This window comes from Scyliorhinus torazame, chromosome 6 (genome assembly GCF_047496885.1).
Source record: "Scyliorhinus torazame isolate Kashiwa2021f chromosome 6, sScyTor2.1, whole genome shotgun sequence".
NCBI classification, from domain to species: Eukaryota; Metazoa; Chordata; class Chondrichthyes; order Carcharhiniformes; family Scyliorhinidae; genus Scyliorhinus; species Scyliorhinus torazame.
This window is the reverse complement of record NC_092712.1, coordinates 231,159,309-231,187,253: the sequence shown is the minus strand read 5'-3', so window position 1 is coordinate 231,187,253 and position 27,945 is coordinate 231,159,309.

Sequence of the window (27,945 nt, the reverse complement as noted above, 5' to 3'; positions counted from 1 at the left end):
TCTTTACCTTGAAGATGTTGTTTGAATATGTCGCGCTCGAAGATTTCATTGGTGTCCACTTCACAGTGACTATCGAACTTGTCCAGGATGGTCTGAAACTTTGTCTTGTCCTGGCCTTCGGTGAAGTTAAACGAGTTGAAGAGTTGGATCGCTGTTGAGAGGAGAAGCTTTCTTGCATCAGACGCACCCTCGAGGTCCCAGGCTGCGATGTACAGCAGAAACTTTTGCTTGAATGTCCGCCAGTTAGCACTGACATTGCCGGAGGTCCGGGGCTTGTGAGGAGCCTGAATCTTCTCCATGGTGCCGGGATACATTTGCTGGTCGTGACGGAACGGACTGAGGTAAGCCACCTTAAATTAGTAGTCTCCTGGTATCATGTCGTGTTAGGTACACTGGTCTAATACTGGCTGCAACTGGATGCAGCTTAGATCAGAAAGATACTCCAGACCTTGAAGTTAGTTCAATCAGGTTTATTGAACTAATAGTACAGTTAGCACAGTTCTCTGTGAGTTCGACTCTCTGCTAACTTAAGTGTGGTTACTCTGTCTGACTGAACCAGACTAGCTCTTATCCACGTGGTGGAGGTATGAGATTGTAACAACACTCTTGACTGATTCTCTAGATGGTCATCAGTGGAAAGAGGGGGAGTGTGAGTGCCTTGTGTCTTTTATAGTCAGATCCCACCCCTGAGTGTCCTGCCTGCTTATTGGTCATGTCCTGTTCTCTGTGCCCATTAGCTGCTTGTCTGTATATCATTATGTGTGTGTGTCTGCATATCATGACAGGTAATAACAGGTTTCATGAAATATTTTCCCTCCATCTCTCAGTTACAAGGACAGAACCTTGAAGCCCTAACATCCAAACGTTTTCCATCAACCAACATGTTTGCATGATTCCTTCTGCCCTCCCACAACCTTGGATTTCATACCTTAGCAGTCAGACACAGCACAGCTGTCAATAAAAATATAAGCATGAGGGATGGTGAATTTTGTATTTATTCCCAAAACATCAAGGCATACCAACATCATTGAAGTAAAATGTCACCCATGTTCCCTTATTTATGATTATTGTGGATATTTACAGACATGTTTCCGAGCACTTCGGAACAGTGATTCCCCATTCACTTGCGACTGCATTGAAGAAAGTTGTCGATCTGCTACCTCCCTTGCCCTGAATGATTCTGGCGGGTATCCTCTGCACGGATGTGGCCTTGACTGGCCGGCCACTCCAGGAAATTCTCGCTAAGGCGCATGCAAGTCCTGAGTCACCACAGCAATGGTCGCGGCCTGTATCAATGGCTGATGAATGGAGGAGATTCTGTCCCTATCAGGGGTGCCTTGAGAGAAACTTTCAGATGGAGGCAGTTGCCGCTCACTCCCTGACACTAGATCTGGTTGGTCCTCCCGGTCAACCGGTGAGTTTCCAGGAGCTGGGTAGGCGACCAACCTGCCACTTTCCCTGTTGCTCTGGGTCTGAGCAACTGAGCTCCAAACCAAAGCAACGGTGTGCAACCAAAGTGCTATCCGATTATTGCACCTGCAATGCGCTCAGTTTGCCACTTCAGGACAGTTGCTAATCTGTCCATGGTGGAAGCTTACTGCTCCGAAATGTGGATGGTTACAGCCGTCATGGCTTTGATGGACACCTCGGCCCTGAGCATGATATACCCATCAAATCTTCGCGGAGCTTTTGCTGAATATCCAGCATCTACTGCCCTACAGATGGCTTATCATCCGATTCAGAATAATTCTCTGGAATACCCGGAGACTCCTCTGACTGCCTAAGGCCTGCCCCAACCCACTCTCCTGCAGCTGCATGTGTGAATGTGAAGTCCCCTCACCAGTGTGTGTATGACTTCTGTTTTATGCGCTGACCCCTACTGATGTGTCAGTATTTGCGATGACGCTGGGTGCAGAGCGAGGATGTGACTCTGCACCATCTGAGGGTTCCTCCTCGGAGGAATAGGAAGGTTGCTGGATGACTGATGCTGCAGCCTGTGCTGAAGAGGCTTCACCTGTAACAGAGTGAGATCCGCAAGGGGGTAGTCGGGTATCAGATTATGTGACACGTCACACAACTCACATTAACCTTTGCCTGGCCTGACATGCATGAATGAACCCCTTTGACACTAACCTCATATCAAGATAGAATCCCGCTGCCAGCAAATGGTGTGCCGCTGAGAGATACAGCGATGGGGGAGTGGAGAATGCCACCCCAGTTCTTGACACAATGCAGATAATAGAATGGCAGTTCAGATATTTTGTTGTGTTTCAAAGTAAGATTAAATAAAAGCATTGCTGTTGCACAAAATTAATCATCAAGACTTCGCAACAGTCTCATTGATGGTCTTAATTCTGTTAGTATGGTTCAACACTAGCAGCTTTTGTCCAAACTCTTGGCACTGGTGTGATCAATGGTGCAGATGATGTCTCTAAGTAAGATTGTGAAGCCATTCCTGAAAATCAATACCGAACTGAAAACCAGAAACATGAGTGGATTTACTGGCCTCATCGCGCTGCACTTGATGACGTGACTAGGCCTCTCACGAGATTTGTGACGCATGAGACGTCTCGCAAGATTTAACCAAACCTCGCAAAACATCGCGATCTGGATCTCTCCCTCGCTGGGAGCCATTAGGTTCATTTAAATATGCGCTCATCATATTCTCCCGATGTCTGGGATTCACCGGCTGTGCCTGGGAGATAGAACATAGAACAGAGAACAATAAAGCACAGTACAGGCCCTTCGGCCTACAATGTTGCGCCTGTTAAGTATGGGTTAAGAGACATTCCAATTAGTTGTCTCATTTACATTAAGTATCCAATAATTGACACTGATATGTAAAGGGGCTTCAGGTGCCCTTTGTGGCAGGTGATGTGATGTTAGAGTTTTGTGCAGAGTCTGTTGAAGTAAATTAAAGGTGTTTGTGGAAAAAGAGCAGAACCTTTGACTCTTTATACAACAGCAGCTAAACTTATAACAAATGGTAGCAAAGGGTGGTAGCTGTGCAAATGTGAAGGGTTGAAAGATACAACTTTTCCAGACCAAACCAAGCAGTGAGTGAGAAGAAAAAAAACCAAAGATATTTGACTGAACTTCGGCTAAAGATGGCCGGATATGACTACCCCCCTTATTTTCTGAAAGGGGATCGTACGACCAATGGAGAAGTGCAGGAGTTATGTGGACTAAGGTACCTGCCTTGGGAAAGAGAAACAAGGTATGGCATTGGCTCTTTCTCTACCTTCTGACAGTAAAATCCGGAGCAAAGTGTTTTCTGAGCTGGAATTGGAAGAGTTAGACTCAGAAGAAGGTCTGCAGACTCTATTACGATATATGGATAAGATTTATAAGAAGGATGACTTGTTAAGTGCCTATGAAGAGTGGTCGGATTTTGATAGGTTCCGGAAAATAGAGGATTTCTCCATTGAAGACTGTATAATGATGTTTGGCAGACTATATAAAAGGCTGCAGAAACACAACCTGGAATTTCCACAGTCACTGTTGGTCTTTAAATTACTTGACTGTGCTAGAGTGAGCAACATGGATAAGCTCCTGGTTTTGACAGGAGTTCAGTTTGCGGATAAGGATACCTTATTCGATCAGATGACAAGCTTTAAAAAAGTTTCTGGGGAAACATTCGATTCCGATGGCTCTGATGACCCAAATAGGTCAGCCTGCAATAAAGCAGAATATGGAAGATACACTACTAACAGGATGGCGAAATCGTACGGCTACAAATAGGTTCCAAGAGTATAGAAGGAGAGCGGGACCCGAGAATTATGAAGACAGAAACCCAGTTAGAACCCACAATAGGACGATGAATCCCAGAAATGTACGGGGCATGATAAATCGATGTTTTCGATGTGACTCTCAATACCATTATGCTTTCAACTGTCCAACACGTTATAATAGAGTGCTTGAAGCGACACATGACATGGAAGAGTCAGAAGAGGAAAAAGATAGTGACCAGAAAGAAGGCATTGTCCTATTAACAAGCAGTTTTACGCCGGTAATGAGGGTGTTGGTTGCAGAATCCTTCAATTGTGCTGTATTGGACAGTGGCTGCATATCTACTCTGTGTGGAATTGATTGGTTAAAATGTTACCTGGACTCCTTGGATGCTGAAAATCGTAACAAGATTAAGGAATTTGGAAGTTCCACAAGTTTCAGGTTTGGGGATGATAATACTCTGAAGTCGTTGAAAAGAGTGGTGATCCCTTGCAATATTGCCAGAGTGAATCATTTCATTAGCACGGATGCTGAATCAAATGAGATACCCTTGCTGCTGAGCAGACCTTCGATGAAGAAAGCACGCATGAAACTGGATATGGAACAGGATAAGGCAACAGTTTTTGGAAAGACGGTGGACTTACAATTTATACAGTCGGGACACCATTGTATTCCATTACTGACAAATAATATTTCAAGTATAGTTGTTAAGGATGTGTCAGTAGCAGTTGAAAATGGGACTTCAGCTGATAAAAAGCATGTTGCATTAAAACTGCATAGGCAATTTGCGCATCTGTCTCCTCGGAAGCTGAAAAATGTATTAAAGGGTGCAGGGGTAAGGGATGAAGATTATACTAATCTAATAGAACAGGTTAGTGATCGATGTGAAGTTTGTAGGAAGTACAGAAGGACACCAGCATGACCGATAGTAGCCCTACCTTTGGCCAGGGATTTTAACAACATTATGGCCATGGACCTTAAGATCTGGGATAAAGCCAATAATATATTTATTTTGCATATTGTAGATTTAGCAACCAGATTTAGTCAATCAACAATTGTACGAAGTAAAGAAAAGAGAGTAATTCTGGATCAAATCGTGGAAAAATGGATAGGGACAGGAATGGGCCCACCGGCAAAATTCCTTACAGACATTGAGGGAGAATTTGCTAATAATGAGTTTAGGGATATGTGTGAAAATGTGAATATCACAGTTCTGAATACAGCTGCAGAAAGCCCATTTAGTAATGGTGTGTGTGAAAGAAACCATATGGTAATAGATGACATGCTCCGGAAAATTTTGGCAGATAGACCAAACTGCAAGCTAAATCCAGCTTTAGCATGGGTGGTACCTGCAAATAATTAATTGCAGATGGTTGGGGGCTATAGTCCCTATCAATTAGTGTTTGGTAGAAATCCTAAAATTCCATCCATTTTGGATGACCAGCCTTCAGCTTGGGAAGGGACTACAATTAGCTCTGCCTTTTCTGAGCATTTAAATGTATTACATAGCAGTATAAAAGCTTTTTTGGAAGCAGAAGTCTCTGAAAGAATTCGCAGAGCTTTGAGGCATAATGTACGGCCATCAAATACTGTTTTTCAGTAAGGAGACATAGCATACTATAAGAGAGACAATTTTAATGAATGGAAAGGCCCAGGGAAGATCATAGGCATAGATGGCAAAACAATTATTTTGCAACATGGCAATCAAACTGTTAGGGGACATTCATTAAGGATAATGGGTACAGATTACAAATTTTCAAATTTAGATAGAGCAGACAGACATGATGAGGAACCAGTTAAGGACCAGTTAACTGATATAGACAGGGTTTCTGTTGAGGAACACAACACTTCTGATGATTTAGAACAGGCCATTTTTCTGAAAGGACAACTGCCAAAAGTTGATACAAAAGTGACATTCTTGCCTGAAGGGTCTAGTCAATGGCAGGATGCAACTGTTATTAGTAGAGCAGGGAAGGCCACTGGAAAGTATAAACATTGGTTGAATGTACAGCATTCAGGGGAGGGAGTCAAGACAATGTATTGGGAACACAAAGTTCAAAAATGGAGGGCACAGAAACGTAGTGCCAGTTCAGATAGTACACCGGATAGTGAACAGGTCCGCAGGAAAAGGTCGAGAACTATTGAAAGGACATCCCATAGCAGAAGGGAAAGATCAAGCAGCAACAGTACAGAACGAGATACCAGGCGGGAGAGGGGATGTAGTTTATCAAGGTTGCGGAACAGGAGTAAGACTACAAATACTAATAGGAGTAAAAGCCCAGATGAATGTGAGATTTTGGTGGCTTCCAATAATAAGTTAGATGAAAAAGTTATCAAAGATGCCAAACAGCAAGAACTGCATAGTTGGAGTGAATTTGGGGTATTCACTGAAGTACCGGATAGGGAACAAAGAGCTCTATCTCACAGATGGATTTGCACAGAAAGGGTTCTTCCGGGTGGCAAAAGCCAGGCTTGTGGCAAGGGGATTTGAAGAAAACTTAGAAGATCAGGATTTAAGGGTAGATTCACCTACGGCAGGAAAAGTTACTTTAAAAATCTTCTTCGGTCTATTAGCCACAAAAGCATGAGAATGCAAATCTCTAGATATAAAAGCTGCCTTTTTGCAGGGGCATCAGCTCCAGAGAGATATTTTTCTCCGTCCTCCTAAAGACGCAGCTAACACAGAAGGGGTACTCTGGAACTTGAACAAATGTGTACATGGATTAAATGATGCGTCTAGAGTCTGGTATTTTTCGGTAAGGTAAGTTTTGTTAAAGTTAGGCTGTTGCCAGTTGAAAGCAGATCCGGCAATGTTTTGCTGGCACTGTAAAGGAAATCTTTCTGGCATCTTTATGATGCATGTCGATGATTTTTTGTGGGACTAGTGATTTTGAAGCTATTGTAATCTCTGGTTTGAGGAAAGAATTCAGGGTCGGAAGTCAGGCTTCCGGTGCATTTAAATATATTGGACTGGAAATCGGACAGACTAAGATAGGGGTAACTTTACGTCAGCAATCTTATTTGGAAAGCATCAGCCAAATAGCAATTAGCGATGGCCGGGTTTCACAAAAAGACGCAATGGTTTCAACGATAGAAAAAGAGCAACTGCGAAGTTTAATTGGGCAACTGAATTGGTTAGGAAGACATAATAAGAGCAAATAAAGCGCTGGTCAAACTAAAAATGCCGGAGTGTGTTTTGAGGTTCCTGGTTTTAGGTGACCTTAGGCACTTGAAACTCATAGTTTATCATGATGCGCCCTATGCAAATTTATGTGATGGTGTTTTAAGCGCAGGAGGTTTTATAATTTTCCTTTTGGGGAACAATGGTAAATGTTGCCCTCTTATGTGGGAAACAAAGAAAATAAGGAGAGTGGTCAAAAGCACTTTGGCTGCTGAAACATTAAGCCTTGTAGAGGCGGTGGATATGGCCTTTTATATATCTCAGACATTGACAGAAATTTTGGGATTAGGGGATTTGGGTAATATACCTATTGAATGTCACATTGACAGTACATCCCTGTGGGAAAATGTGCACGCGACAAAAAGTATCAATGAAAAAATGTTAAGGATAGACATCGCAGGTTTGAAGCAGCTGTTGAACTGAGGGGAAATAGCAAAAATTAAATGGGTTGACAGTAGCTATCTATTGTCAGACTGTTTTACAAAAAGAGGGGCAAGCACACAGAAACTTTTGGATATTGTCAATGAAGGGCGCCTGTTTCCTGTGACTGTTTTATTTTCTTCCAAAAATGAAAAAAAGAAGGGGGGAAATTGTGTGTGTGTTGTTGAGTTTCTTGGAATTTTGTTTTCACCTAATTATTTTTTTCTCCAAGGAAGGGGAGACTGTTAAGTAATGGGTTAAGAGACATTCCAATTAGTTATCTCATTTATGTTAAGTATCCAATAATTGACACTGATATGTAAAAGGGCTTCAGGTTGCATTTGTGGCAGGTGATTGATGTTAGAGTTGTGTGCAGAGTCTGTTGAAGTAAATTAAAGGTGTTTGTGGAAAAGGAGCAGAACCTTTGACTCTTTATACAACAGCAGCTAAACCTATAACAGTGCCGACCACTTACCTAATCTAAGATCAACCTAACCTACACCACTTCAATTTACTGCTGTCCATGTACCTGTCCAAGAGTCGCTTAAATGTCCCTAATGACTCTGACTCCACCACCTCTGCTGCCAGTGAATTCCATGCACCCACCACTCTCTGTGTCAAGAACCTACCCCTGATATCTCCCCTATTCCTTCCTCCAATCACCTTAAAATTATGTTCCCTTGTGACAGCCATTTCCACCTGGGGATAAGTCTCTGGCTAGCCATTCTATCCATGCCTCTCATCACCTTGTACACCTCTATCAAGTCACCTCTCTTCTGTCTTCGTTCCAGTGAGAAAAGCCTGAGCTCCCTCAATCTTTCTTCATTAGACATGCCCACCAGGCAGCATCCTGGTAGATCTCCTCTGCACCCCCTCAAAAGCATCCACATCCTTCCTATAATGAGGTGACCAGAACTGGGCGCAACATTCCAAATGTGGTCTCACCAGGGTTTTATAAAGCTGCAGCAAAACCTCGTGGCTCTTAAATTCAATCCCGCTGATAATGAAAGCCAACACACCATACGTCTTCTTAACAACCCTATCAACCTGGGTGGAAACTTTGAGGGATCTATGTACGTGGACCCCAAGATCCCTCTGTTCCTGCAAACTTCCAAGAATCCTGCCTTTAACCCTGTATTCAGCATTCAAATTTGACCTTCCAAAATTAATCACTTCACATTTATCTAGGTGAACTCGATCTGCCACTTCGCAGCCCAACTCTGTATCCTGTGCATGGCCTGTTGTAACCTGCAACAGCCCTCGACACTATCTACAGCTCCACCAACCTTTGTGTCATCGGCAAATTTACTAACTCACCCTTCCACTTCCTCATCCAAGTCATTTATAAAAACCACAAAGAGCAGTGGTCCCAGAATAGATCGCTGCGGGACACCACTGGTCACCCACCTCCAGGCAGAATACTTTCCATCCAGAACCACTCACTATCTTCTTTCAGCCAGCCAATTCTGTATCCAGACAGCCAAATTTCCCTGTATCCCATGCCCCCTAACTTTCTGAATGAGCCTACCATGGGGAACCTTCTCACATGCCTTACTGAAATCCATATACACGACATCCACTGCCCGACCTCCATCAATGTGTCTCGTCAAATCCTCAAAGAATTCAATGAGGCTTGTGAGGCATGACCTGGCCCTCACAAAGCCATGCTGACTGTCTTTAATCAAACTATGTTTTTCTAAATAATCATGAATCCTATCTCTCAGAATCCTTTCCAATATTTTGCTCACCACAGACATAAGACTGATGGGTCTGTAATTCCCAGGGATTTCTCTATTCCCTTTCTTGAACAGGGAAACAACATTCGCCTCCCTCCAATCATCAGGTGCTACTCCAGTGGAGAGTGAGGATGCAAATATCATTGGCAACGGCGCAGCAATCTCCTCCCTCGCTTCCCGTAGCAACCATGGGTATATTCCGTCAGGCCCAGGGGAATTATCTATCCTGATGCTTTTCAAAATTTCCAGCACATCCTCCTTCTGAAAATCAACCTGTTTGAGTCTATTAACCTGGTTCACACTGTTCTCATGTACAACAATGTCCCTCTCTCGAGTGAATACTGAAGCAAAGTATTCATTTAGGGCCTCCCCTATCTCCTCAGACTCTAGGAACAAGTTCCCTCCACTATCCCTTATCGGCCCTACTCTCACTCTGATCATCCTCTAATTTCTCACATAAGTGTAGAATGCCTTGGGGTTTTCCCTAATCCTTCCCACCAGGGCATTTTCATGCCCCCTACTAGCTCTCCTAAGTCCATTTTTGAGCTCCTTCCTGGCTACCTTGTAACCCTCTTAGAGCCTTGCCAGAATTTTGATTCCTCAACCTTACGTAAGCTTCTTTCTTCCTCTTGACTAGAAGCTCCACATCTCTTGTCATCCAAGGCTCCTTTACCTTACCATTCCTTCCTCGTCTCAGTGGGACAAAACTGACCAGCACTCGCAGCATGTGCTCTTTAAACAACCCCCACATTACTGTACACACCTGACAAAATCTGCTCCATCCAAACCATTTGATCTCGCCAGCGCGCCATTTAGTATTGCTCCACACACCTGGACCAGTTGTAAGGCACCTGTGGGGAGCCTCCCAAGCCATTGGAGGCCCCCCGATGGCCGGACTCTGGGCAGGGTGGTAGCCTGGTATCCCATGGGCACCCTGGCACTGTAGCACTGCCATGCTGGCATGCCAGGGTGCCCAGGTAGCACTGCCAGGCTGGCAGGGGCACTGCCAGAGTGCCACGATGGCAGTGCTAAGGTGCCTGTGTGCCAAGTTGTCAATGCAGTGTCGGACCCAGGGTGGCTTGCCCTTAAGAGTGATGTGAGGGGGCGGGGGCGGTTGAGGACCCCAGATGAGGTAAATTGCCTGAAATGGATGAGTGAAGATCGCGGTGGGGCCGCTAAGGGGGGGTCGAACGATCGGGGCTTCATTTAAAAAACCCGCCCTGATCCGCGAGCATGCCAGTGCAAGAAATAGCTGAAGTGCAGCCTCAATGGGGTGTTCCTCACTGCCGTCAAATAAATGGCGTCGAGAAACACCCCACTAAATGTACCCAAACGCGGACTCTGTTTTTTTCCCATTGAATCATGTCCCTCGTTACGTGCAATGCTGTGGACAAAATATTTATTTAATTAGCTGAAAAGATTAGCCTCACCAATACAATTTACATTGACTGAATCAGAAACAAATTGCTTTAGATTGAATTAGTTTTAAGAGAGAGAAATGATATTTTTAAAAAAGCACATACTTGCTTTATAACTAAATGAATAGTTTTCTCACAGCTAACTGGTGACAATTAGAATTAATAGGCGGGATTTTCTGAACTGCCGCCGGGTCGGAGAATCACCGGGGGGCGGCATGAATCCCGCCCCTGCCGGCCGCCGATTCTCTGGCGCCGGAAATTTGGCGGGGACGGGAATTGCGCCACGCGGTCGCTGGCCCTCGCAGCGGCTCCCCCGGCGATTCTCCGGCCTGCGATGAGCCGAAGTCCCGCTGGTTCTATGCAGGTCCCGCCGGCGTAAATTGGACAAGTCCCTTACCGGAGGGACTGGTGGCGCGGGCGGGCTCCGGGGTCCTGGCCGATCTGGCCCTGGAGGCGCCCCCACGGTGGCATGGCCCGCGATCGGGGCCCACCGATCCGCAGGCGGGCCTGTGCCGTGGGGGCACTCTTTTCCTCCGTGCCGGCCATCTAAGCCTCCGCCATGGCCGACGCGTAGGTGAACCCCCCCTGCATATGCGCAGGGATGACGTCAGCAGCCGCTGATGTTCCTTCGCATGCGTGGACCTGCGCAGGCCAGTGGAGTCCCTTCGGCCTCGGCTGACATGGGCCAAAGGCCTTCCATGCCGGCTGGCGGGGCGCAAACCACTCCGGAACTGGCCTAGCTTCTGAAGGTGCGGAGGATTCCACACCTTTGGGCGGCCCAACGCCGGAGTGGTTCACGCCACTCCATCCCGCTGGGACCCACCGCCCCGCCGGGTACGGGATAATCCCGCCCAATGTGTTCTGTTTATGCTCAGTGAAGCAATCCTTGTGAACTAAATAATAGCAATCGCTTATTGTCACAAGTCGGCTTCAATGAAGTTACTGTGAAAAGCCCCTAGTTGCCACATTCCGACGCCTGTTCGGGGAGGCCGGTACGGGAATTGAACCCGTGCTGCTGGCTTTGTTCTGCATTACAAGCCAGCTGTTTAGCCCACTGAGCTAAACCAGCCCCGTACTTGACAAACTTGACAAATCCAAAAGTTTGATTGAGCTTTCTTGAGTATTATTGAATGAGCAGTGGAAAAGACAAAAACATTGTTTTCATCAGAATTCTATCCTGAATCGCCAGTCCTACACGGTCGCTTATCACCGCTTAAAATAAACCATCTTCACATTACCCTGTTACTGGCATCTTCAGAAAGCACAGCTTGCAAGTTCCTTTTTCTTATAAACAGTAAATTTGTCCTTCATTTTTTTCCATTGTATACTTCGCTTGGGAATGAATCCTGAACAAAATTAAGTTCTTAAATGGTTTTAGCAATTCTTATCTTGTGTGATTAAATTGAAGAGCTAAGCCACAGCTCATTTCATTTCATCTTTTTTGAAATGCCGCCTGACCCTGAGGTCACAAGGGATTATTTCTTTCTGTACCGCTGAGCTTTGTATTGTTAGCTGATATTGCCTCGGTAAATGAGAAACTGATGTCAGAAAAATGCTAAACATTATTTATAAATATTAACATCAAAGGGGCAGTTGTATCAGATGCCTGGGACGGGGACGGTAGGGGGGAGGGGGGTGGCTAAAATACCTCAAACACTACAATTAGTATTCGCTTTTTAAGCAGGGAGATGGGAAAAGTGCTGCAACTTAAACCATTCCCTGTGGTAAAATGAGTCCTTTCAAAACAAATTCAAATCCACCAGTAGAAACCAAATATTAATCTTGAGTTCTTTGATAATAAGCATAATGATAAAGAAATTACATGGAAAGAAAATAAATGGTTTCAGTACAACTCAGTAGCCCGCAATGATTCACTGCTTGTGAGAACCCGTAATGGGAGGCCAGGTCTGTAGCAAGCATTTAACAAAGACAGATGTGAGGCCTCCTTGCCACTTTACTGAATGATAATACACAGAAAGCTCCCACTGTGTAGCCAAAGAGAAGGAAAATTACTCTCTTCACGAGAACTTTAACAAGATTGATTTATCATTTGGAAGGGAAAATTAACTCAGGAGTGGGGAATGACAAACATGGAAATAGATACAGCTTAATTTTTTACTGTTAGGCCCACACTGGGACAATATCTGGTGAAACAGCTGATTTTTTTTTAACTTCAAGGGAAGTACTGGTATTGACTGCTTCGTAAATATTAGTAAAGTTTCATGCTCCTCTGTCCTGTTTAGCAGTACAAGTACTGTATTTTACCAGCTATATTTTTCTAATTTATACTGTGCTACATGGTACCATTTAACTTTGTACACACGATCGTTCAGAGGATCACCCTCAAAATCCAACATACTGCAGTTTGGCAATGAGAAAAAATGCGTGATAGTAACATATACAAACACGACATTGCTGATGTTAAGTTCCAGAATTTGCAATGAGGCTACAGTGTGTTATGGCAAAAAAAATCTTTTTTGTTCATGTAAGTCAAATGGCTGTCATGTGATTGATTATAAAATATACAATTTTGGGGCAATTGAAGACTGACTAAAATTATGGCTAAATAGAAAACAGCTACCTGAAAATTCTTAGACATAGCAGAACTGCTCAATGCAAATCATGCTGACCATTATTATTATGAATTCAGACTCACCTTCACAATGTTTGCTGTGAATGAACATGGCTCAGTGCTACAAACTCTCCCGTATCATTCTGTGATTTTGCGATTACTTTTTAGTGCCTGTGAAATTAAATACTATTAATTTAAGTATTTTTTTTCTACTGATGTTTACTTGAAGTTTATACAATAGGTTAACTAAATTTAAAGGTGAAGGGATTGGTAAAACTGGGATATATGCTGTGATTGTACTGTCATTATGTTTAAGAGATGGAAAAAGAACTTGGTTGAAAGAAAGCAATGAATGATGATTAGAGATGTCTCATAAACCAATTAAAGGTGCAGCAATCAATAGTATTTTAGCTTAAAGACTAAATATTTAGTGCACAGTAAAATTTCCCAAGATTCTTTAAGGGTTTTAAAGAGCATCATGGTAGCACAGTGGTCAGCACTGATGTCTCACAGCACCAGGGACTCGATTTAATTCCGACCTTGGGTGACTGTTTGGAGTTTGCACGTTCTCTCCATGTCAGCATGGGTTTCTTTCCGGTGCTCAGGTTTCTTCCCACAGTCCAAAGATGTGCTGGTTAGGTGAACTGAACATGCTTAATTGCCGCTCAGTGTCGAAAGGTCAGGTGGGATTAGGACAGGAATTGGGCCTAGGTAGGATGCTCTTTCAGAGGGCCGGTGCAGAGTTGATAGGCCGAATGGTCTCTACCTGCACTATAAGAGTTGGATGGGGTCAATATAATTTATTAATTAGATAACTTATCGAAGCTAATGTATTTCAACAAATCATTTTTTTTTCAGTTACTCTCTCTTCACCATTGCAAGAATTTCTTTCATTAATAAGTTACTTTTGAAGTGGGCGATCTGAGGCGAGTAACTGTGGATGGAATTTTCCAGCCCAACTCTGCCACAACAGGGCCGTAATACTCCCCCCTGTGAATCACCGTGATCGGCCTACAATTCTGAGACTGTTGTCAATGTCTATGGAACTGCACTGCAGCGAGGTAGTTAGAGGGGCAGGAAATCAAGAGAACAATTGCAAAGGTTGAAAATAAATGCGTTTGTTAAGGGAACCATGATTAGGGAAGGAAGAAGTTGTTGCAGGATGTTTCTGAAATGAGGAATTTGGTTAAAGTTTAAATTCTTTGCAGATTCTCATTATATATTAAAATGGTAGCTTTTCAGAAATATCTCATGGCCTCACTGCAGAATAAATTTTTTTGACAAAAATATCTTTTGTTAACTATCAGAGATTGTTTCCAAATTTAGGTGAGACCTGAAGGCCTGGCCAAATGGCAGCAGAAACTTCACATTTGTTGTGTGCTTGCAGTTGCTTCCTAGGAAAGCAGTAATTGAAATGATGAGAAGTTATTTTGAACCCACCCTAATTTGGAATAGATATGTGCACCCCTGGATTAAAGTCAAACTAAGTCAATCAGACTCACGTCAGGTTGGGGTAAATTAACTGATGTCAATTTCCTGGCAGATTCTGCTCGAAAGAAGAAACAATGCACGTGTCAGGCTGCTAATTTAATACTGCCCAGTGCACACATTGACTTAGGGCAGGAGGCAGGAGGGTTGCAAGAGGACATTCTTCAGACCCAAGTGGTTTAAGCTGGGTGCAATCTCATAGTGTAAACTTGCAGAAGACCTAAATAAAACATGGTGCGCCACGTAATTTGGCAAAGATACAAGAACAGGAATTTGTTTAACATGTGCATGATACAATTAATATGAGTCGAATGATATGCTCCATAACCTTTGTGTGAAAGCTTCCTTCGACAGTGATTGTGACATTTGTTTTACTTCTCTTTAACGTGACAATGCCAATGCTTCATTAGCAAATTCTTTAACAATGCTGAATGGTTGTGACAAAATCATTAGTTTTTAATAAGATATTTTTTAAAAGATGTATGGACACAAAGTCACTCTGTTATAATTGCTGTTTTCAATCCTTTTGAGCTTGCAAGGGTATTAAATATTATCATATCAAAGGTTTAGTCGCTACCATAAAGGAGATATAATTTAAATGGACAGAGGCATATTTGCAGTGATTATTCAAAGTAGGTTATTTGCACCTTGTATTTCAGAATATCAGGGTACAACTTAATTTAGCTCAAATAGCTGGCTGTCACTAATGGAAGAAATTTGCCTTCATTTTATCATTGCTATTGTGTCGAGTCGAAGAATACATAAAACATGAAATCTGATAAGCGGCATATGAACACAGTATGGGTAATGTAATGAATGAAGGGAAAAATGATTGCAAGACTGATGTTGTGAATGTAAATTTCCTCCAATAAACTGATTTTGGAAATACTCAGGACTAGAACAGTCGCAGTGGAATATAAAGCTTATCAATATGACTCCACAGTGGTATTTATTTCCTTTAGCTCCGATGCCTGACAGATGAATTATACAGGGATGATTTAGTGCCTAAAGATGTATGTCATATTCTATAAAAGACTTGTATCAGTGGAAAAATTATGAGTGGCACAACCCCCAGTCTCTCAGCAGCCAATGATCTATCTGTGGTTAGGCTGGCAGATTGAATTACCCCCATAACAGTGTTTAGGCCTGCATGATAAACAGTCCACTTGTCAAATATTTTCTCAAAAAATGTGACCAAAGGGGAAAAATGTAAGTGGTTAAAGACCAACCACAGCATGAAATATGAAGCATAAATCGCCAGGGTCGCAGAGAGCAGGGACTTGGTTACTGGGGCTCCAGATGGATTAAATAAAGCCGTTCCTCAGGGATGGTGCAGAGGGATGCAATAAAAGGAATACAGAACAGAGTGCTCTTATGTTGAACAGTTTGAAGACAATCTCTGTTAATTCGCAAACTGTGGAGTCAAATTAGTCCAGTTCCCATGTAAGGAGAATTACATATTGTCCAACAGCAATAAATCTCCACTTCTTCTGTCAAATAAACCAAATTGAGACAGCCTCTACTGTGAGCAGTTCATTAAAATGTCTACTTTAGTGTGGGACTTTGTTTTTATAATTTATATACTGCTTTCTTTCTATTAATGCTAGCATTGGTCCCAATGTTCAAAGAGAAACAGAATGCAAAATGATGGAAACATTTTTTCAGCCACATTTAACACTGCATCTGGGTGCTGCAGATGGGTCCACCAACTCCCCCAATTAAGTTTTAAACACAGATTAATTAACTGCATCAAACTGCTAAACCTTCATTTGTAATCAATTCATAAATCATGTGCCCCTTCTAAAGGACAAAGCATTAGCAGAAGGCAGTTTTGAACATTTCATGCAGTAGCGTGGAGTTAAAAGCAAAATAACATGAGTTAAAAATCCTTTTCACAGTCGGCATATATTCCCTTCCCCCCAGCAAATGTTTGGCTAATAATAAGCACCGAACAAAGAATTAGATCTGAAAGAACAAAGAGCAAGGAAATAACCGCAGACAATGAAAAAACAAGAAGACTGATCTGACTGCCCTGCAGAAAGTGTCTATCAAGAAAGATGGGTTAATGGTAAAAGCCAGCTTATACTTTTTTCTCATCAGAAGAGGTCAAGGTTGTTTTACAGTTCAACTTTCATTGCTTGCACCGCTAGTTTGGCAATTTTATTTTGTCACTTCCCCGAGCCAACATTATCACTGGCCGTGCAGCCTTTCATTTGAAAATGACTACCTGAGAGGCCTAATGCTCATCATCGAGAAATACAGAGCTGTTGAATGATGATAGGTTACTGAATATAAACAGCGCCTGCAGCAAAGGGGGACCAAAGAATGTGAAAAGATAAATAGGACAGATACTTTGTTTCATTGTCAGTGGCACTCTGGGTTATTTGAGGCACTTATTTATGCACTGTAAGCAGAACAATACTGAAAAAAATGATTAAATACTGACTCTTCAAGCAATAGACATCTCATTGTGGCAGGCCCAGCTCGCCACTGGGTGGTTTTGATAAAGGCAATATGAGCTGATAACTGATACAATTTGCCAGGAATCGTCAGGCTGCTGACAGCTACTATAGTTTTAATAAAATCATTAGAATGTAAATGTTTTATTGCAAAATAAAGAGCCTCCAGCAAGCATGACATTATCTACAGCTGGAGAATGAAAGTACCGATTAGCATTTGAAGATTTAATGATACACAAGTTATCTTTATTAAAATTTTAAAATCAAGTCTTCATTTTGTATGATTGAGTTTTAAACAAATGTAATATCTAGTTAGTTGCTGCCTAAACCTTGAACAATTATTGAAAGTGTATGGCCTCTTAACATATGTTTCATAAGAATAGAATTGGATTTTCTATTTTAATATGACAAAGTAGACGGCCATTTGTTGTCTCTCAGCTCAAAGTAAAATTTTGGTTTTAATTTTACTTATGAGTGACGATATCCTTTTCAATTATTTCTAACTAGTAGAATACTTGCAGATATATGGAACTTGCCAACAAAATAATTTTATGTAACCATTAATTATTGACGAAAAGCACTGGCAAACAGGATGAGAGCAATGATTAATGGTAAGGCTAACATATAATGGAAGAAGAAGAACACACATTTTAGGTCAATTGTTTTCCTGAACAATAGGCGTACACACCAGGTCAATGTGAAGTCAGACCTTGAGGTCATCAGTTAAACTGAATAAAATCCAATATGGCAGCAGAGGAATTTGTTTCACAAAGGAACAAAAATGGCATCAAATTCAGAGTATGTGCCCTGGAAGTTATTGCATGTCAATCCGAAATGATCTGAAAAATATAGGTGAGTGCTTAAGGTCAGGCTCTACCAGATTCATTTTTGTAGAGGGGGAATAGGCATGCATGGATCAAATTCAGCTTATCGTCATGCAGAATTTCATTGTCCTACTTTTGAGTTTTAAAGTCATTTGGGGAAAATTAATTAGTTCTAGTCAGAGTCTATTAAAATAGTTTTCATGTTGCAGAACCTTTCTTTTTGGTAGTTCAATTATTTAATGTCTTGTTAATGATGGTTGATGGCTTAGTGTTTTTGTTAATGATGGCTTAATCCATAATAGTGACACTGACAGTAATCCACTATATGTAATATTAATAATTTTTGATCAAAAATAATGAAGATATGCGGAATAATCATTACGACAAATGAGTCTAGGTACGTAAAGGCTCACTGTGCAGGTTGCCTGAGTGTGGTGCAATAGAAGCAATAACAGTCGTGAAATTTGTCTGGAGGGCCGAGCTTCCCTTTGTATAACTGGCCCTTATGAGAAAAGTCCATTTAAAACAATAGGACAAAATATTATCCTATACTAGTTCACAGTGCAGTCTGTTCATAACTTTATTCAAGAGATTACACAGCATCTCAGAGACTCTAGTAGTTTGAGAAACATCACTTAGGGGATTCCTGGGATTTCCCAATCCATGTCAGTCATTCGGAAAGCTGATAAAAAAAATGTTTTCTTTGATGACATCCTGATGAGACAGAGAACAAGGCAAAAGAAAGTTGAGCAAGTTCAGACTAATAATTTAATAAGTTTGTCAGAAACACAAACAGAAAATGTTGGAAACAGGCAGCAGATAGGTCAATGTCTATAAAGATGAAAATACAAGTTATAAAAACAGAAAATGCTAGAAATACCCAGCAGGTGTTGCAGCATCAGTGGGGAGAGAAAAGGTGAATACCTTAATCCTGTTTCTCTCTTTAAAGACACTGCCAGATCCGCTGAGTATTTCCAGGATTTTAGAGGTTTATTTCAGATTTCCAGCCTCTATAGTGTATAGCTTTTGTAAAAGTTGCGGCACGACCTTTTAGGTATCAGAGCAGGTGTTTAAATGTAAATTTGTGCTTATTCAGAAAAGACAGTCACAAATGAGGACTTTCCATGCAAGCAAAAAATAATCCTTGGTATTACAATATAAATGTGACGGACTAAGTTTATACTTTGATTAACCAATGATCTGTTTTAAATTTGTGGATTATTTGATAACATTTTTCATTTGCAGACATTTTCTCAGCTCGGGGGGAAAAAAACAATCAGAGTCTTTGAACATGTGGTCAGCAGTTCAGTGAATGCACAATTGAAATAATAATCCTTATTAGTGTCAAAGGTATGCTTACATTAACACTGCAATGAAGTTACTGAGTCCCCTCGTCGCCACACTCCGGCACATGTTCGGGTACTTTCAGGGAGAATTCAGAATGTCCAATTCACCTGACAAGCACATCTTTCGGGACTTGTGGGAAGAAACCGGAGCACCCGGAGGTAACCCACGCAGACATGGGGAGAACGTGCAGACTCCGCACAGACAGTGAGCCAAGCCGAGAATCAAAGTCGGGTCCCTGGTGCTGTGAAGCAACAGTGCTAACCACTGTGCTACCGTGTAGCTAATTGGTCACATAACACAGCAATAAGTTGCTGATGACATCATTAATTGATTAAAATTTACCAGTTTTATATGGCATTTCTGTGATATTTTATGACAGCCATTAACCCATTTATTTTCAATAGTGCCCCCTCACCCCAATAATTTCACATTGTACTTAATTTTTTTTTCAACCTGCTTCAGGTGCCAAACTGCCAAAATCTGTTGGAGCACTGTAGAAAATGACACAGGTGTGGGACGCATATCCAGTTGACATACTGTGCAATTGTGGCTTCTTGCATTTAATATATTTTGTGTTTGAAATAATTAATTTAGCACAGTCTGCTGCTCTTTCCTTTTTTAATCCTTAAAGAAAACCTTTTCAGCTCTCCCTTGAGCAGTGGAATGCTAATCGTAGAATCAAAGAATTTACAGTGCAGAAGGTGGCTATCCGGCCCATCGAGTCTGCACCTGCCCTTGGAAAGAGCATCCAGTTAAGCCCACACCTCCACCCTATCCGTGTAACCCAGTGACCCCACCTAACCTTTTTGGACACTAAGGGCAATTTATCATGGCCAATCCACCTAACTGCACATCTTTGGACTGTGGGAGGAAACCGGAGCAGCCGGAGGAAACCCACGCAGGCATGGGGAGAAAGGGCAAACTCCACACAGACAGTGACGCAAGCCAGAAATCGAACCCGGGACCCTGGAGCTGTGAAGCAACTGTGCTGCCACTCTGCTACCGTGCGCCTCTACTGCACAGAAGCTCAACAATACTGTGCCAGTAACAAAAATGTGTCCTGCTAACTTTATGGGGAGATAGGCGCTATGGGTGCATTAATCCTCACAATCAATTATCTGCCCTCCCAAAAGGAGCTGCTCCTCAGTTCTCATCATCACATTGTAAAACTGACTGACTTTACCTCATTCTTCACTCCAAACCAGCCCCAGTACGACGACCGATCCAAAGCTGCTTATAATACTGATTGACCAGCAGCTGTTAACCTATCTATCTGATTTTAGTTACTGGTACTATCTGTTCAGAAACTCATGACGGAATAAAACAGAAACAAGGAGACAAAGACACAAATTGGTTGAAAAACACTGTGTAATAGACCTGCTTACATTATGCTCAAGGGGACTCCTGGGACTGTCCAATCCATGAAAGAATAATGGTATGAGTTGGAAAGCCCTGGGACGATTAATCACCACCACAATGCAGATTTAGCATGTTCGGTGAAAAGATAAATGTGTAAAATGCTGTGTCAGAAACCCAAAGTGCGGCCCACACTGTAATTTTGGGACAGTAATTGAACTTGGCTATAATTATCCTGGGGAGATAATATTAACTTATAGTCTAGTGTGAAACAGAGAGTATATAATTTATCACTCTATGGGCTGCTCAATGCATTGTGTTATTGAAATATGATGGCTCCATTTTTATCCTGTCATAATGACAACTGATGTGCTTATTTTCTCTCTGCACCTCCAGGGTATCAGGACTTGTGAAATAGTAAGCAAACATTCTCTCTGATGAAGCAGCAGTGCTTCATCATAGCAACTAACCGTCTCAAAGCGTTGCTGACCTCTTTTTTTAAAAAAAATTAAAACCAGCTGCTTTTTATTTCACTGTTCACCTACTCTTATTTATCAAAGGATGATGACAGCAAAAGAAATGAGGATCATGTCCAGTTTTAAAATATTTCTTTCAAAGTGACGCTTGTAAATTTTGGTGCAATTAAATTAAGTGGTGACGGAGTAGAAAATGTGGATAAAAGAATCTTACATAGTCAAATTATTTTATTTGCAGCATGATGCTTTAGATTCGGATTTCTAAAAATGCTATTGTATTGATAAGATATCAGTAGAAAATAATTGTAGAGATTATTGGCAAATAATTGATAGTGTTCGTCTTGCCATGCTGGTAATGTTCTTCCTTGAACATTACAAGGTTGTGGGTTTAAGCAAGGAATCTAGACTAATACTTTCAGTACAGAACTGAGGGAGAGCAGTTTTGGACGAATTGTTAAAATAAGGCCTTATCTCATGTTGATATAAAATATGCCATGGTGAAGAATAGCAGAGATGTTTGCCTGATGTCCTGGACAATGTTTATCCCTGAATCAATATCAAGTCATATTGGACAAGGAATTGGTTAAAGCCTCTTTTTATGGATCTGTAATGCAATGCATACAGCATATAGACCATAACCAAAAGGCCTAAAAATGGATCTCAGGCTACAATTCAATAATTTCAGTGAGTAGTCAGTGCCTGGTTGGCCTTCAAAAGTTTATTTCAAGAAGCTGAATTTCGTGACCCTCTGGTACGTTCTGGGTAGGGCATAGGGCTGTAATTGAGGATAGGCAGCCCCCGTTAGAGTGCTGTGGAGCCAGGCGGTATACTCTTGTCCAACCTGGTTCCACACCAAAGCTTTAAGGAAATTACTTATCATTTTGATGTCAACTGCTTCCAGGCCAATTTTTCAGAGGCAACCTAGTGTAACATTCGACCCTCATTTGCTTATGTAAGGGACCTAAAACCTGTTTAAGGCAGCTGGTTTATACATCTGTAAATCATCCAAGACCTATCTGTTGGCTGTTTTAAGACATCCTTGAGATGCAAGGTCTAATCTGACAAGGTTTGTCAATATTGTCCTTTCTGGCTGCAAACTGGGCACAGCGATGACCAAATTCTACTCCATCATCTGGAAATGTGTCTTATTGCTGTTTGTGGAATCTTAAGGTGCACTGATTGATTTTTGCACTTCCCTCCATTCTAAAAGTGATGACAGTTTAAGCCTTGACTGACTGTTAGGAGTTTGGGGCATTCTAATGTTGTGATGTTCAAAACATCACAATTTCTTCTTTCCTTCTTTCTTAGTAAATGACAGATGTATTTTTCCACAACCTTTGAAAGACGTGGGACAGGATTCTTCGATCCCCCAGCCACATGTTTTGCAGCGACTGGAGGCGCCACGCTGTTCGCTGGAGGCGGGATTGCAATGAAGATGCATTCTGATGCAATGCAGTTAACGTGAGCTGGATAGAGTTCCCGGTGAACAGACCGCCCAGAAGGAGATTGTTGAAAACCGTATCACCTGAATGGGGTGCAAAAATGTAGTAAGCTCTTTGGACTTCTCTGCTGAGCAGTAGCTATGCTTGGAATCAAGCTTTAAGAAGAATGTTGCACTTGCAAATCTAACTCTTTTACATTGGGTGTTTGTAAGGGTGATATTTCAAAGATGCGTTGAAACATTGTGGGTCAAGGCATACTCTCAATGATCCGACAAGTCTTCATGTCTTGTGATTGAGTTGTACCAATCTGTGTGCTCTTGTACTCTTCTAATTATGCCCTCTTTCTCCATATTGATCTTCAGTTTTGCTTGTGTGTGGATGCTGCACTTATGAGGTGGCTCGATCAATGGACTTGCATTCTCCTGCAAGTGTAATGTTGCAGCTCCCTTGAAGCTGCCACTTTTCACAGAATAGAATCCCTAGAGTACAGGAAGAGGCCTTTCAGCCCATCGAGTCTACACTGACCATCTGAAAGAGCCCACACTCTCACACTATCCCCGTAACCCCATAGCCAAACCTGCACATTCCTTAACACTAAAGGGCAATTTATCATGGCCAATCCAGTTAACCTGCAGATCTTTGGGCTATGGGAGGAAACCGGAGCACCCGGAGGAAATCCATGCAGACACGGGGAGAACGTGCAAACGCCACACAGACAGGCACCCGAGGTAGGAATTGAACTTGCGTCTCTGGTAGCAGTGCTAACCACTGTGCCAGCATGCCACCCCTACACTTGAATTACTGCTGGGTGCAAGAAGGAGAAAGAGAGACAGCTGCCCCTATATCCCATGGAGGAGCGCAGGTGCCTCCGGGGCACCTGAAGAGAATAGGATCAGCTGGTGCGCAGCCTGGCACCCTCCACCCACGGGGCAAAGTGGTGTCTAGCCCACATGACATCCCTTTCCCTGTGACCTTCAGGTACAGGCCTCCCAGGGAACACTTCGGCAACAGGGCGTGGAAGTCAGCAGGCCGCTTCAACCTCAGCTGTGGGTCCAGGGACTACACGTAGACATAGCGGGAAGTGAGGAAGATTAATGAAAAATGAAAATGAAAATCGCTTATTGGCACGAGTAGGCTTCAAATGAAGTTACTGTGAAAAGCCCCTAGTCGCCACATTCCGGCGCCTGTTCAGGGAGGCTGTTACGGGAATCGAACCGTGCTGCTGGCCTGCCTTGGTCTGCTTTCAAAGCCAGCAATTTAGCCCTGTGCTAAACAGCCCCTAAGAAACTGTAGGTACTTAGTAGGCTCTGGTGAACCTAGGCACCAGTAGAAATAAGTCACCATTGTAAGATAGCTTTTGTATTAAATATCACTTTGGCCTGCAGCAGATCGTCCACGCTGTCATCCCATGCTCCACAAACTCCCGTGCACACTCGGTGCTTCATCCCTGTGCAGTGTGAGATTGACAGCACCCCAACGTTCAAGCCTCTCATTTCTGCCACTCTTCTCCAGTGATGAGGAGACCATGGGATTACAAAGTTTAGAGAGGTGGACCCACCTCAGAGGTTAGTTAGAGGAAAACACTGGGACTCCTGGCCTCAAGGGGACTGTAGCTGATGAGAGCTCATCTTGCATCGGAACCCCATGATAAGCCTGTTCATTGGCAGACTGCATTCATCTCTCTGTCAGGCAAGAGTCAGACATATCGCTGAGGAGTAGGGAAGCATCACTCTGTCCTCACTGCAAGTCATCATTCTCCACAGAATCCGGCCAATACATTTAGGGCCTTGTCCATGAACTTGCGCACCATCGTGAGGACCTACTGCTGGCACCACAGTAATGATTAGATGTCACACCGCATGGTGAGAGAACTCCTCAACCCCCTAGCCCCGGTCATCCTCAAACCAAGAGGCTATGAGGGCATCCCTAGCTCTTGGACACCATGCGGGCCCTGACCATAGCCCAAAGTCCTTCCTTCTCCTCCTCCACGGGTTGCATCCTGCTGCTGTCCTTGACCTCTTCACCATCCGATGAGATGTGGTGTACCCCCATCTCCTCCTGGTCCAGCTGGTCTCCCCTCTGCAATGCCAAATTGTGGAAAGCGCTGCAGACGGCAATTATGTAGCTTCAGAACCACAGCTTGAGCAGCTCAATCGTCTGCTTGACCAGGATGCGCGTTGAAGCATGAGCCCCATTGTAGCGAGTCGACACAGGTGCTTGTGGCCTCCGCACTGGAATCATCAGTCACCTCCTCAATGGGTACCCCCTGTCCCTGAGAAGCCATTCCTCCAGCTGCTGCTGTCTCTCAAAAATATCAGGGACCTGCAAGCGCCCCAATATGTAACTGTCATGGACGATCCTCGGGAAATGGGCACACACCTGCATTATGCGCATTGTGTGATCACAAACCAGTTGGACATTGAACGAGTGGAATCGTTTGCAGTGCAGAAATTGTGCTGCATGATGTCATGGAGACAGCAAGGCCCTGTGGGTGCTGCCCATCACACCCTGAACCTGGGATATGACTGCTAAATGGGCGAAGCCCATGGCCCTGGTATCCTGGCTTGCTTGGTCCTGGTCCTAGTTTATATACACGTGGGCCCTTGCATAAAGGGCATCTCTTACCTCTCTAATCCATTTGTGTGTGGCTGACTGGGCACTGTCACATGCATCAGTGGTGCTACCATGAAACGAGCCACTCACAAAGAAGTTCAGAGCAGCGGTAACATTAAGGGCCGTGGGCAGTGGTTGTCCTCCCATTCCATGTGGTGCTAGCTCATGTAGGACATGGCAAAGTGGTCCACCGTTGCCCTGGACAGACACAGTTTTCCCCGGCACTGAAGCTCTGACCATCTGCAGATAGGATGTCAGATGTTGGAGGACTCTTTGCCGATAGTGTCTCCTACAAGGTTGCACCATCTGTGGTGCTGTTCCCAGAACAGCTGTCAACCCAGCCTCCCCCTCCTCCGCAGGACGCTGGTCCTGACCATGTGCAGCAGAATGTCAACTTATCTGCTGCTGATTGATCTCTGAGTAGAACAGCCAACACACCTGGCTCCATGATTCTTCAGAATCATGCACTGAAGAGAAGAGAACACCGAAGTGAGCATTGAGGATTTGTGACAGAGCCCTGACCCTCAGTCTTCCTTGCTTCTGGGACTTACTCTCATGTGCTTCCTCCTTATTGAATGTCTCTCTGCTATGCCTCACACCCTCCCGTCTCACACTATGCCACTTCCCATGCTTGTCCCTCTCAACTTCGCCATGATGAGGCACATGAACTTCAGGAGTGTCAGTGGTATATGTCCCCTAACCATTCCCCAACCCCCCATCCCAACCCAGACCTTAGGTGAAAGGGCAGTTGAGAGGATGCATAGGACCAGCATCTGTATCCTCACAGGGCACCTCAAAAATACCCCCTGTCATGACCTTGAACGGGGTGAATGATGATAGACATCACCATCACGCCTTGCTTAGAGGTACACATCAGTGTGGCCTGTGTTAGGTTAATGCTTGTAGGAACATTGGAGTTGAATGCTTAGGGCCAACATTTCCAAAGGGTTAAGAACTTGACTCTAATCAGTGGCACTGATGTTTAGCTCTGCAGGTTTCATTGGCACTATTGACTAGTCAATGAAGGGTGAGGTCACGAATCAGGAAAATGATTGCCTCTTGTGGCAGATGACGTGCAGCTGATTGGATTGAAACCTACACACACAAACAAATCTCTTTAGGGAATTTTCATTCTCCCAGTTCACAAGGGCTGCAGAGTTGCCAAGCCTTCTATCCGAGTGAGAAACTGGGGCGTCATTCTCCGACCCCCCGCCGGGTCGGAGAATCGCCGGGGGCTGGCGTGAATCCCGCCCCCGCCAGTTGCCGAAGTCTCCGGCACCGGAGATTCGACAGGGGCGGGAATCGGGCCGCGCCGGTTGGCGGGCCTCCCCCCCGCTGGATTCTCCGGCCCGGATGGGCCGAAGTCCCGCCGATAAATTGCCTGTCCCGCCGGTGTGGATTAAACCACCTTTTGAACGGCGGGACAAGGCAGCGTGAGCGGGCTCCGGGGTCCTGGGGGGGACGCAGGGCGATCTGGCCCCGGGGGATGCCCCCACGGTGGCCTGGCCCGCGATCGGGGCCCACCGATCCACAGGCGGGCCTGTGCCATGGGGGCACTTTTTCCCTTCCGCCTCCGCCACGGTCTCCACCATGGCGGAGGCGGAAGAGACTCCCTTCACTGCACATGCATGGGAAACTGTCAGCGGCCGCTGACGCTCCCGCGCATGCGCCGCCCCGAGATGTTATTTCCGCGCCAGCTGGCGGGGCAACAAAGGCCGTTTCCGCCAGCTGGCGGGGCGGAAATTCCTCCGTCGTCGGCCTAGCCCCTCAATGTTGGGGCTCGGCCCCCAAAGATGCGGAGCATTCCGCACCTTTGGGGCGGCGCGATGCCCATCTGATTGGCACCGTTTTGGGCGCCAGTCGGCGGACATTGCGCCGTTTCGGGAGAATTTCGCCCCTGGAGTCCCTCACAAGCATTTTGGAGTTAAACCAAGGTGAATGCATTGGCATGAGGACAGAATTGGCCCTAGTGGACTGGGCAGGAAGACTAAAAGGACAGTTGATGTGCAGTGGCAGTTGGTTAAGGAGATATTCAATTCCTCTCAACTAAAATATCTTCCAGAGAGGAAGAATGATTGTAAGAGGGGGAAAAACATCCATGGCTAAGCAAGGAAACTAAAGATAACAAAGACAAAAGTAAGGCATTCCATATTGCAAAGGCCAGTGGCAGACTTGAAGATTGGGAAACTTTTAAAGATAAACAAAGGGTTACTAAAAAATTTATAAAAAGAGCTAAGGTAAATTACGAAAGAAAACTAGTGCAAAATATAAAAGTGGTTAGCAAAAAATTCTCTAAGTATATAAAAGGGAAATAAGTAGCGAATGTGAATGTTGGTCCCTTGGAGGATGAGACTGGGAAATTAATAGTAGGGAACACAGAAATGGCAGGGATACTAAATGAATATTTTGCCTCAGTTTTCACGGTGGAGGACATTAGTACCATTCCAATACTAATATGTCATGCAGTGGTAACAGAAAGGGAGGAACTTATATCAATCATTATCAATCGGAAAAATTTACGAAACAAATTATTGTGATTGAAGGCAGATATGTCCCCAGGGCTGATGGCTGAGATCCCAGGGTCTTAAAGGAAGTGGCAGCGGAGATAATGGATCCATTGGTTATAATATTCCAAAGTTCCCTGGATATGGGAACGGTTCCAGTGGATTGGAAAAATGCTAATGTAACGCCCTTATTCAAAAAAGAACCAGTTACACAACTGACATTGGGAAATTGTTAGAATCCATTTTTAAGGAAGTAATAACAGGACATTTAAAAAGTCAAAATTTAATCCATCAGAGTCAGCATGGTTTTATGAAGGGTAAATCGTGTTTGACTAATTTGCTAAAGTTCTTTGAAGATGTAACAAGCCAAATGGATATTA